Here is a 13829-nt window from a genome sequence, read left to right on the forward strand (position 1 = left end):
CCACAGTGGTACTATTTTACCCAACTGCTGGGCATAACCAAGTGTACGTTACTGTTGAAATAATAAACTTTGAAAACAAAAAAGGAATAATGTAGCTTAACTATCACAAAATCCTAACCCATTTATATAGAAAGGAAAACATCATTCGCTTTGTGAAAATATCAGTCTGTTGTGTTTCACACAATGAAACGCTCCGTCTACGCATTTCAGTAGGAAGACCGAGGCACGGTGTCGCTATTTCTGATTTTTAATTCTTGAAGAGGCGGTGTGTGTAGTGCTCCCCTCCGTCCCTACTGTACCTCGCATCTCCTTGGCTGTATTTTCTCATTACGTTCAGTCCATAGAAGCGTTTGAATTTTCAGAAAAGAATGTTCCGTTGGAATAAAGGCATTATTCATGAGTTCACATCTTGTATTATATACAGTGGATCCATTTTTCGTGGTTTTTCTGTAAGAAAATAGTTCAAATCAAACCAAATGATAACAGTCATCGTCATCCCGTTCTTCTCCATTTGAGATTCGTGTTCCTCCCTCTACTTAAAGTCTTCTTATTTTTTGGGTTCTAGTTATTCTCATTTTCTTTTACAAATAGATGTTTCACTGATTTTTGACGTACATTGTTTTAACTGAATAAACCTATTAAATTTATGGTATACCCTAACCGGGATATATTTCTGTCTATATTTTTTCTATCGACAGACTTTGATAAATGTCTCATTACAGGAGGTTATTTGTACGCACTGCGGATCACGGCTTCATGTTCATTTGAGTTATCTTAAGATATCTCTGGAAGCTGTTAACTTGCCTGCTCTGAAAGCTGTTTTGCAAGCTTTCGTGGAAGCCGGTTCGTAGGCTATACTCTGTTGGATACATTGCTTGGTCCGAAACTAGTAGATGTAAAATGTCACAATATAAAGGATACATGTCCGTGCACCGAAATCCCGAAGAAGAACTGGAAGCAGTCTTTGCAAGAAATAGGCACGAGAAACGAATTTTGGCATATCGTAAATTGTCACCATTCACCTAGCGTTGTTGACCATGCCGTTGTCACAAGCTGAGTCGAAGAATCTCTCGAACACGCCACAGACAGCATCGTCAAGTTACTGGACGAAAGTGAGTGAAACGACAACGTAACGTTATAGATTTTATAATTATGTTTTTCCCTGAGACATTAAAGTCTCTTCGTGATCTGCGGTAATGATTGAAGCAGAAGAAATGGACTGAAACTTGTGTTGTAGCCTGGACTCGAACCGGTGTCTTCCTGCTTGGTAGGCAGAAATGCTAACCATTGCACCATCACAGCACTGTGGTTGACAATGCTGAATGAACTACCCAGACTGAGTGCCCTCTGCAACACAAACTTCAACTCATATGTTCTGCTTATTTTCCCTTCCAGTCACTACCACCCGGGTTCTCCGGCAGTGGAATAGCACCCCAGCGTTGGACGTAATGGGAAAGTCCTGTACCATAGGTAATCTTATAGGTTTTATATCTTTCCCTGAGACTCGGGTTCGAGTGTCGGCCGCAGCACGAATTTTAATCACTTCTTCTGCTTCAGTCATTATCGCAGACAACATAACGATTACGTTAGGTTTAGCGGAACTGAGCCCTTCTGTGTTACGGTTGGAACTATGATTAGCAAGAAGACGTGGATTCTCAGGTGTTCTTCTTGTGCGCTTGTGGAAATGATTTAAAAGAGAGAAAAAGTCAGCTTCTTGCCGGATTTACAGGGGCTTGCTGAAAAGTAAAGCCTCCGAATTTTTTAATCTGTTCTTAATATTCGTTGAGGTATTACATGTCATGCATATCACTCGGTCGACTTTTCTGCTTCGCTAACGCAAGTTACAACCCTCTTCCGCTAGAGGGCTCCGAATGGTAGCGTGTAACATGGCAGTATGTAACGTATCTACGCTGGAGCGTGAGAAACACTCTGACAAGTGAAACCACGAATTCGAAGTGTTCGACCACACATGGAACACCTTCTCACCCAGCACTGACAACGGCAGACTACACACGAGCGCTGCGACATCTGCAACAATCCGATGTCTGGGATCCACCGTCGTCGATCGTCCTTCGATAACTTCACTTTGATAACGATGAAGCCTTACTTGCGGACGTGAGGTTGAGGTTCCGTCAAACAAGTGAGACGTTCTACAGTGGCAGAATCAAGAAAGTGGTCTCTCGTTGGGAGAAATGTGTTCGTTGCTAGAGCGACTAAGTTGAGAAATAAATACGTAATCATGAATTATAAAGATGTAGAATGTTATAAAATCTGTTTTATTTAAAAAACTTTGTTTTCACATATAAAAAATTCGAAGGCATCACTTTTCAGCAGGGCGTGATATTTGCAGTTCGATCAGAAACTGCAGGCGTAGTATCTAGAAAACTTTTAATATATTTCACCCTCGGAAACACAATAATGGTGCCAAAGTTACCGGAGTATCGCTTTCAGCAGACACCAGAGCACCGATTTGCTTAAACCTTTTACTAACAAGTAATTGAACAGCAATAAACTTACGCCTTAGGAAAAGTAAAGGAAGGAAGGAAGTGCGTTAAGATCCAGTCAAAAACTAGGTAATTATATAAACTAGGAAAATTCCGTCTGGATAGTCGGACGGAAAGCTGAACCCACAGTCCGCAGTCAACCTACCACATGTAGCGTTCAAGATTAAAGTTTTTGTTATCTACTGGAATGGAAATGAATAATAACCAAGCTGTATTTGAACAACCGAAGGACGTGACGTGTTCCATGCACACGTTCACGGCTCATAGCCTTCCCTCTGTCACCTGTAAGTGAGTTGTTGACCACCTCTCTCCCCTCCTCCCTTCCCCCTCCCGTAGAAAATACTGGGTTAATGAAACGTATATTCACAGAAATGTGCGCTATAACAGAAAAAGTGTCATGAATGGCTCTCTATTAGCAAAACATTTCGGAATATTCCTGAATTTGAATCTCTGTTAGGCGACTGCAACGGTAAAAGTCTACGAGTGTGATCATGGAATTTCATATGTCTGACAGTGACAGGTAGGCTAGAATATCTGTATAGGAAAATGCAAGAGCTCAGTCTGGATGTGGTAGGATTCAGTGAAGTGAAATGAAAAACAATACACATATGATAATATTAACAGCGGTGGAGGGTAGCGTAACAGGAGTAATATTCTTTATGAATAGGAAGGAAGTGCAAAGAGTGAGTTACTGTAAACAGGAACATTAGCCAATATTTTCATGAATCACATAGAAAAATTAATATGTGAAGACATAATAACAAAGAAAAGCTACAACATAATCTACTTGTACAGATACATGGGTGACATAATATGCATGGTAGATGAACCTAAAAACAGAATACAGCAACTATACAAAGACAAAAATACTGTACACAAAACATAACGTTCACAATAGAAGAAGAACAAGAAAACACACTCAACTTTTTAGACATAACCATAAGAACAGACAATAATAAACACACATTTGACATATACAGAAAACCCATAACAAGTGACATTATCTTAAATGCAATTTCAACCACCTACAGAAGCACAAGCAAGCAGCAATCAGATACATTTTAAACAGGCTGAAAATTTTTCTAATTAATTTTTATATTTAATTTTTCTACTTACCAGAAAGATTTAGCCATTATAAAACAAATAGCATTGAAAAGTGGACACAAAGAAACAATGGTTGACAAACTAAACAAAAAATAGTCAAATAATGCAAAAATCTAACCAAACCATGCTAACTCGTACAACTTGCATTACAACAAAAAATGGCATACAATGATCTACCACAACAAATTAACTCATAAAATATGTACCATATTCAAAAAAAAAAAAAAAAAAAAAACAGGGCAAACACATTGCTTACCGAGCAAACATTTCCACACAAAAGCACATCCCAAAACTAAAATCAATACCAGATACATACCAAAAATGTGGTATCTATCAGCTCAGTTGCAGAGATTGTGAGGATGATAGGCAGGACATTCGATACAAGGTATAAAGAACACATCAGAGTATTGAAATATGGTACAAATCATTCAACATTTGCAGATCATCTAAAAGAAGAATACCACAGACCAAGCAATATTGAAAACGATATGAATGTCATAAAAAAAGGCAGACGCCTCCTCCCTTCCCAAGAAACTTTCAAAATACAAAAAAAAGCATTAACACAAAATAAACGGTTGCTCAATGACCAGATAAATATTTGAAACCAGACTCTTATTAAATTACATGAAAAAGAAAAGAGCGTTTCCCATCCTTCACTCCCTCCCACTCTCCTACAGCCCCCCCTCTATTCGCACCCACATATTCACAGTTTCACTTCACTTCTCGCTCCTCACCTTCTCCTCTAACTCACACTCCACCACACTGCTACATACTTATGACCACTCATCATGGTTGCCTCCTCCCCCCCCTCCCTACCAAAAAAAAGTCCCTACATCGCTACTCTTCCACAGCACATAAATACACAGAAACATAATTAAATAGAATTACACACACATAATAATCTAACGTAAAAAAATTTTGTAGGTCTAATCAAAGTAGTCGAATAGATATGTTGGCCACACTACAAATCACAAACAACAACACATACTTGAAGTAGATAAACAAACAGAGTACAGTGGTGTGCATAAAAGTGTATCGTGAAAAACATAAGAAGCGCATGGTGTTGCAGAACATCTAAAAATTAGACCAAAAATACCAGTGTGTAACACAGAAGAACAACGATGTGCTAGCAGACGGCATTTTCCGATGTAAGCGAGAAATCAGCCGAAAATGTCACCGTAAGTACAAATCAACCGATTCTTAACGAGCTGTTTTTCGATCTGAAAGCAAATCAAAATGTAAATAACTTAATTACAGACCACTGATGATGCTTTACCCCCAGTGAAACGAACCACGTTTGGTGAAAAACGACGCATTTTTGTAGTTGCAACGACAGAACAAAAATACACTCAAGCATTACAAAGCAACTAAGGACACTATGGCCTCGCAAATGAAGAATTTACAACAAATAGTTCAGTCATAGGATTATTGTCGTGAGGATCGACCGCAAACCGATGAAAACAATAACAGTCCAGGTATACATGTATAAAGTTGTCTGGGAGGGAAACTAATTTGAAAGAAATGAAAATCTAATAATCGTACGGGTAATGGACAAATTTAGTGAGGAAAGGAATAGAAGACAGGCTTTCTATGTGCTGTGTTAGAATGTAGAGTAATTAGAGATGTTTGTTCTAATAATTCTGAAGCAGGATGGAAACAATAGCATCCCATGTTCGTATTATAAAACAAATAACTAATTGTCAAACCAAAACTACGTATGTCGTAATATAAATTTGCGCATCTGCGTAGTCATGTTTGATCCTCAAATTCTCCTGCAATATTAACAGCATCGGCTATGAAGTTACTCCATACAGTCAAGACGTTAGACAATGTCTCTAACGTTGGGTGCCTGCATATATCTAAACAGTGCGCATTTAATACCGTTTGCAGTTGATGTGGCAGTCCGTGTACTGGAGAACAGTACCACAAAACTGGTTCAAATGGCTCCGAGCACTATGGGACTTAACTTCTGAGGTCATCAGTCCCCTAGACTAAGAACTACTTAAACCCAAATAACCTAAGGACATCACACACATCCATGCCCGAGGCAGGATTCGGACCTGAGACCGTGGCGGTCGCGCGGTACGAGACTGTAGCGCCTAGAACCGCTCGGCCACTCAAGCCGGCAACAGTACCACAACTCCAGCATCCATTACTTATCTTTTGGTGAGGGGGACTTTACATAGGTAACAAGTAAATCTGTCGTCAACCTGAAGATTACGCTTTACTAGACATTGTCCTCCGATCTTTGAGCTAACAGCCATCCTGTTTTAGGGAAACTTTCAGTTTAAAGTGGACTCCGAAGCACGGTGCAACACTGCCATTTTGCACATTAACAAGCAATGCCAAAGGTGAAAGAAGTAAGATGTGACAGATAAATATACTAAAACTCAGCGTGGATCGAATTCTAGACCTTTGAGTGCGTAACACTACAGTGTACTAATGGTTCAAATGGCTCTGAGCACTACGGGACTCAACTGCTGAGGTCATTAGTCCCCTAGAACTTAGAATTACTTAAACCTAACTAACCTAAGGACATCACAAACATCCATGCCCGAGGCAGGATTCGAACCTACAGTGTACTACTGAGCCACCAAGCAAGAAAGGTTTTGTAACGTAAACGAGATAGTTAAATAGCTGCAAGAAAGCACCACAGCTGTAAAGTGGCTTAAAACTATTCGCTCATTGTTACATACGGTCAGCTAACATTTATTAGAATGAAATGATAATTTAATCAAGACCCTAATCTGTCGACAGGTGTTGATATACATCAACGGGGACAGTTAAAATGTGTGCCCCCGTGAATATGTAGCTTCTACAGGGTGTTTCAAAAATGACCGGTATATTTGAAACGGCAATAAAAACTAAAAGAGCAGCGATAGAAATACACCGTTTGTTGCAATATGCTTGGGACAACAGTACATTTTCAGGCAGACAAACTTTCGAAATTACAGTAGTTACAATTGTCAACAACAGATGGCGCTGCGGTCTGGGAAACTCTATAGTACGATATTTTCCACATATCCACCATGTGTAGCAATAATATGGCGTAGTCTCTGAATGAAATAACCCGAAACCTTTGACAACGTGTCTGGCGGAATGGCTTCATATGCAGATGAGATGTACTGCTTCAGCTGTTCAATTGGTTCTGGATTCTGGCGGTACACCTGGTCTTTCAAGTGTCCCCACAGAAAGAAGTCACAGGGGTTCATGTCTGGCGAATAGGGAGGCCAATCCACGCCGCCTCCTGTATGTTTAGGATAGCCCAAAGCAATCACACGATCATCGAAATATTCATTCAGGAAATTAAAGACGTCGGCCGTGCGATGTGGCCGGGCACCATCTTGCATAAACCACGAGGTGTTCGCAGTGTCGTCTAAGGCAGTTTGTACCGCCACAAATTCACGAAGAATGTCCAGATAGCGTGATGCAGTAATCGTTTCGGATCTGAAAAATGGGCCAATGATTCCTTTGGAAGAAATGGCGGCCCAGACCAGTACTTTTTGAGGATGCAGGGAGGATGGGACTGCAACATGGGGCTTTTCGGTTCTCCATATGCGCCAGTTCTGTTTATTGACGAAGCCGTCCAGGTAAAAATAAGCTTCGTCAGTAAACCAAATGCTGCCCACATGCATATCGCCGTCATCAATCCTGTGCACTATATCGTTAGCGAATGTCTCTCGTGCAGCAATGGTAGCGGCGCTGAGGGGTTGCCGCGTTTGAATTTTGTATGGATAGAGGTGTAAACTCTGGCGCATGAGACGATACGTGGACGTTGGCGTCATTTGGACCGCAGCTGCAACACGGCGAACGGAAACCCGAGGCCGCTGTTGGATCACCTGCTGCACTAGCTGCGCGTTGCCCTCTGTGGTTGCCGTACGCGGTCGCCCTACCTTTCCAGCACGTTCATCCGTCACGTTCCCAGTCTGTTGAAATTTTTCAAACAGATCCTTTATTGTATCGCTTTTCGGTCCTTTGGTTACATTAAACCTCCGTTGAAAACTTCGTCTTGTTGCAACAACACTGTGTTCCAGGCGGTGGAATTCCAACACCAGAAAAATCCTCTGTTCTAAGGAATAAACCATGTTGTCCACAGCACATTGCACGTTGTGAACAGCACACGCTTACAGCAGAAAGACGACGTACAAAATGGCGCACCCACAGACTGCGTTGTCGTCTATATCTTTCACATCACCTGCAGCGCCATCTGTTGTTGAAAATTGTAACTACTGTAATTTCGAAAGTTTGTCCGCCTGAAAATGTACTGTTGTCCCAAGCATATTGCAACAAACGGTGTATTTCTATCGCTGCTCGTTTAGTTTTTATTGCCGTTTCAAATATACCGGTCATTTTTGAAACACCCTGTACATGAAGAAATATGTTGTTGAGGCTCGTAAAATACTGGGTAAGCCCTATGGAGAGGCACCTGTTAGTGGATGAACGTGCAGAAATGGTTTAAATGCTTCAAGAACGGTGATTTTGACGCCGAATTCCAGCATGGTGGTGGAACAGAGAAGTTTTTCGACGCTACTGAAACCGACGGAAGCATCCATAGGAGATAATTATCGAAAGCAGTTGATGTGTTTGAGCCGAGCACTGAAAGACAAACGGCCACAGTATACAGGTAGATACGAAAAGCCGACTTTGCAGCGTGTCTTTGCTCGACACCCCTCAAAACATACATGGAACCGTTGAAATGGGAAGTCCTGCCCCATCCACCTCTGATTAACACATTTTTAGATTAATGGTACACAGGTTGGCTGACCAGAACGTCCGTCATATGAACAAGTGCAAAATTGGATGGATTCGTGGATCTCCTCAAAAGACCCCCCGGATACATATGTTGTCCGAAAGATGAGAGAAACTACTGGCCTGCGATGACCAGTACTTTGAATCACAAATGTCTTGTAATTCTTTCTCATCAAAGCCTTGAGCATCCAGCGAAGACGGCGAAGGCAAAGATACTGAAATCAGACAAAGAAAATAAATTGTCACGCCCTTCGTGTACCGAGTGGTGCTCCAAAAACACATAGAATCATAAATGGTCCGGGAGACGTTTAGTATAAAAAGTATATCATGTACCAGCATAAATTTGATTTCTCCATTGAAATGCAGAATTCCAGCAAGGAAACAAATATATCGATGAAACTTTTGGCATTAGAAGACGTTTTGGATATGCGATCCTCGATCACAAACACCCTCCGTATTAGAACTGTAAACCGAGCCAGTCCGAGAATTCAGTGACATGCTGACTGAAACTCTCAGCAGTTAGGTATTTGACCCGTTCTTACCCAAACTATGAAAAAGTATACCTAAGGATCGAGTATTTGAGGAGAATATCATATAAGCAACTAAAAACAGAGAAATGCATAGTAATACATATATTTTTTTAGATTATCTACATAACACGAGCAGCACATCTGAGTCCTGTCAGGGTGCAATCATCGTGTCTGTTAGGGTTATTTGCCCATTGCATTTATAACATAAGCTGACATTAACTTAACCAATACAAGACCAGATAATAAACACAAAACACGCACGATAATGTTCTTTCACGTCAGCAAGGCGCCTACTGTTATGGTGTAACGAACAATTCAGCAGTACAAGCCTGTTGTTTACTGTCCTATGTGGGCAGGAATATTGAATTATCACAAAAAAAAAGAGTTTCCTGTGCTACAGCAGAGGTACAGACAACCCTGACAGGATGTCACTGTATGAATTCTACTCCAGTTTGATGACTCTAGAAAGTAGACGGAACTTTTAACATGTTATGGTGGTACAATCTTTCAGTTCCTTAAAACAAAGAATTTTGAGTGAGACAGTAATAGCATTGCACCGTTATGTCTGCAGCAATGTCGTAGTCATGATTCCAACTGAATAACTTTCAGTCAAATGATACACTACATATAAAACTGACCCCATGAACTGGTCCCACGCTAAGCTGTAGCTGCTACGATTTAAATAGACAATATGCAATTATTTTTTTACCGTCATACTTTACACCAAGAAGTATGAGTCACCATATTCAGGGGGAAGATCTGTTTCAGTAAATAAAAGCCCTACAAATTTTGTGCAGAGTCTACGATGGTGGCAATTTTGGCTATACGCGTACCGAGAGAATTGACGTGTCTGTCCTCGTATTGTTGGGCAATACATCGCTGACTGTTAACTAATTATTACGTCTTCTGGAAGAGAATAATATGTGTTACATCTGACACTATTCTCTCCCTGCGTCACAATGAAGTCTACGTGCCAATAGTCCACGATTTCTTGTCTGGTCTTAAAAAGATCACAAGTGAACATAGCCACTACAGATTTACACAATCCACGACTCCATGCAGTTTTAGTAATTCATAAGGCAACGTTATCTAGAAGTATAACGAAAGAAATAAATGAGAATATCAACACCTGTACTTTTATCCTGACCCCTCTTCTTGCCAGTGTTTTCCGTAGTTTGCTTTCTTCGCCAATTCTGCGGAAAACCTCTTTATCCCTTACCATAATTCCACATAATTTTTAAAATATTTAAATAGCACCGCATCTCAAACGCTCTGATTCTATTATTTCCGAATTTTCCGACATCCACTATTAACAACTGTGCACTGATGTGCCCCAACGTACTTTCTCATAAATTTCTTCCTCATACTAGTGTCGATGTTTGATACTAGTAGACTATTCCTTGTCAGGAACGCCCTCTTGTTTGTGTCAATCTGCTTCTAATGTCCTCCTTGCTTCGAACGTCTTGTCTTGTTTTGTTACCAGTGTAGCAGAATCCTTTCTCTTCTTCTACTTCTTGGTCCCTAATTTTTATGTTGAGCTTGTCGCTAGTTTCATTTCCGCCAGTCAATGGTCAAAGACGGAAATTTTTAAAGAAAAATGAAGGTTAGCAACTAAACAAATGGTTCAAAATTAACTTTTTTTGACGTAATAACGATTTTCTTTTCTCTTGAAACAAACGAGGTGTGTGTGAACAAGCACTGAATTGAGATATTACCAATGTCTTGCCAACCGCTGATCAGAACAGTGTAAAAGATGATAATAAACACGTCCAGGAGGGTGCATAAGAACGATCTCCACGAAAAGCTATCGAAAATGTGGTCGACGAGAGATGGAGATGTATCATTTGGGTCTGGAAAAAGAAGCTCAGTAACGACTGTTTGAAGTTATTACTTCCCCTAAACGACCGAGCTTTCTTTGATCAAATATTCAGAAATGATTTGAAATATGTAGCAGTTCCATGGGACGTACGGGTAAGTATCGGTGGGTAATGCTTTAAATTGACTTTGGACGATTTTCAAACCGACTTCTCCACTTATATTTCAGTAGCAGACTTTTGATCCTTTTATGAGGAGTGCAAAAGACCTTTCAAAAACTGGGAGGCAGAATTTCTGTTTGAGTTACACGGAAACTGTATGGGGGGTGGGAGTATCAAAGTAAGTTACGGACTGAATTTTTCACTGCAGTTCCACCGCACAAAGAGTGTTGTGCATCGATACATTCTCTTCTAAAGAGTATTGCCAACCTCATACATGCAACAGCTAAGTGGGGTAGGTTCTGGAAGTGTGAGAAAGTATCAGCTAGGGAGGGCTGTGTAGTACTTGCAATTCAGTTCTAAGGTTCAGATTGGGACGAAAAACCATTAGTTTTAAAATAAACTGTATTTCTGAGGGGCAAATTCTGAGGGACTTCATTTTCCGAAAGAAATGTATATTCTGTGGCTGATTGCAGTATTTGAATTCGCTTATTGCGAAGGACGAATTGCACTGCTGCAAGATGTTCGCAGCTCTTTTGACGACGTGATACGTGAAATGGCGTCCGAAGTTTTCAGGCAACACTTTGGCAACTATAATTGTATATTATTGTTATCAGATCATCCAGATTCCGCTCTTGATGCCATTCCTTCTGGGACCACGACTGTGCGCATTTCACTGGCCACCACAAACGGTTCAGTTGAGCGGCTCCTGGTGTCCGCCCTGGACGCGGACTGCCTGGGGGTCGTGATTCGCTGCGGCGATGCCGTCACGGCTATGGACTCCTTTCTCAAGGCGTCCAAACTGGCCATCCGGAGGGGAAAACGCCGCTTACTGGTGTTGCCGAATACGCGAACTTCCTCCACTAATGTATCTGAAATTTTCTGTCTACACGGTATTGGGATTATCCCCGACATCGTTGTTGCAAGGCTTGTGGACGAAGCTGACAGGTAAGACACGACGTTTGCAATAGTATAGTCATTTCAGCCTCTAACTTGTCCCAAACACGACAAGTATGTCGATTTACATTCTGTGATTAACTGTGTGCCATTTATTTCCGTCTTAAGCTCAAAACAGTTTCCCCATAAGTTCGGGCTACTCTTTTATCTCGCATTTCCTTACCGTGTAGTCATATGTGTGCGTAAACACTTACACGAAACTGTTATGACAATATGTGCATTTTATGGCGTCTTTTAAGGAATCCACCTACGATACTCATTTAGTCTTTTCGTAGCTTAGCTGCAGAGAAGTGCGGGTAAAAGCATAATATTGCTCAAATTTGTAAAAGAGGTTTCACTTATTAGTAACAGACATACATAGCCCACGCAAACAAACAGTTGAACAGAGAATAAATTTCAGTTACTTCTTGGAGACACAATTTTCCAAAAATCGCATTACAGAAAGATAAGACCAAAAGGAACTTCTCCATTTACGTTATTACTCTGCTATTCACAATTAAGTGCCTGGCAGAGGGTTCAATGAACCACATTCAAGCTGTCTCTCTACCGTTCCACTCACGAACGGCGTGCGGGAAAAACGAGCACTTAGATTTTTTTGTGTGAGCCCTGATTTCTCTTATTTTATCGTGATGATCATTTATCCCTATGTAGGTGGGGGCCAACAGAAAGTTTTCGCAATCCCGTCGCAACGAAAACCGTCTTTGTTTTAATGACAGCCACTCCAATTGACGTATAATGTCTGTGGCACTATCTCCCCTACTTTGCGATAATAAAACGATCCGTCCTTCTTTGAACTTCGTCAATATCATCCGTCAGTCCCATCTAATACGGATCCCACACCACACAGCAATACTCCACAATTTGACAGAGAATTGCATTGCAAGCTTTCGCTTTAGTAGAACTATTGCACCTTCTAAGGGTTCTGCCTATGAATCGCAGTCTTTGGTTTGCTCTACCCACAACATTATCTATGTGATCATTCCAATTTAGGTTATTTGTAATTGTAATCCCCAAGTATTTAGTTGAATTTACAGCCTTCAGATTAGTGTGACTTATCGCGTAATAGAAATTTTGCGGATTTCTTTTAGTGCTCATGTAAATAACTTCACACTTTACTTTATTCAGGGTCAATTGCTAATTATGTAAGTCATTTTGCAATTAGATTTGGTCATATGATGACTTAACAAGATGGTAAATCATCTGCAAATAATCTAAGACGGCTACTCAGATTGTCTCCTATGTCGTTAATATAGATCAGGAACAATAGAGGGCCTACGACACTTCCTTGGGAACGCCGAATATTACTTCTGTTTCATTCCATGACTTTCCGTTTATTACTACGAACTGTGACCTTTCTGACAGGAAATCACGAATCTAGTCGCACAACTGAGGCGATATTCCATAGGCACACAGTTTGGTTAGAAGACGCTTATGAGGAACGGTGTCGAAAGCCTTCTGAAAAGCAAAAAATTTGGAGTCAATTTAACATCTCCTGTCGATAGCAACTCATTACTTCGTGAGCATAAAGAGATAGTTCAGTTCCGCAAGAACGATATTTTCTGAATCCGTGCTATGTGTCATTAAATCGTTTCCGTCGAGGTACTTCATAATGTTCACATACAGTATGTCTTCCAAACCACTACCGCAAATCGACGTTGTTGATACGGGCCTGTAATTCAGCGGGATATTTTTATTTCCCTTTGGGGATATTGGTGTGACTCGTGCAACTTTCCTGTCGTTAGATACGGAACCTTCTGTGAGCGAGTGGTTTTATATAATTACTAAATATGGAGTTATTGCATCTGCGTACTGTGAAGGGAACCTGACTGGTATACCAGCTGGACCGGAAGCCTGGCCTCTATTAAGTGGTTTAAGCTGCTTTGCGACACCGAGAATATCTGCTTCTATATTTCTGATCTTCGCAGTTGTTCTTGATTGGAATTCGGGAATATTTACTTCGTCTTCTTTGTGTGAATGAGTTTCGGAAAACCATGTTTAATAACTCTGCTTTA

The sequence above is a fragment of the Schistocerca nitens genome, chromosome 2 (genome assembly GCF_023898315.1).
Source record: "Schistocerca nitens isolate TAMUIC-IGC-003100 chromosome 2, iqSchNite1.1, whole genome shotgun sequence".
NCBI lineage: Eukaryota > Metazoa > Arthropoda > Insecta > Orthoptera > Acrididae > Schistocerca > Schistocerca nitens.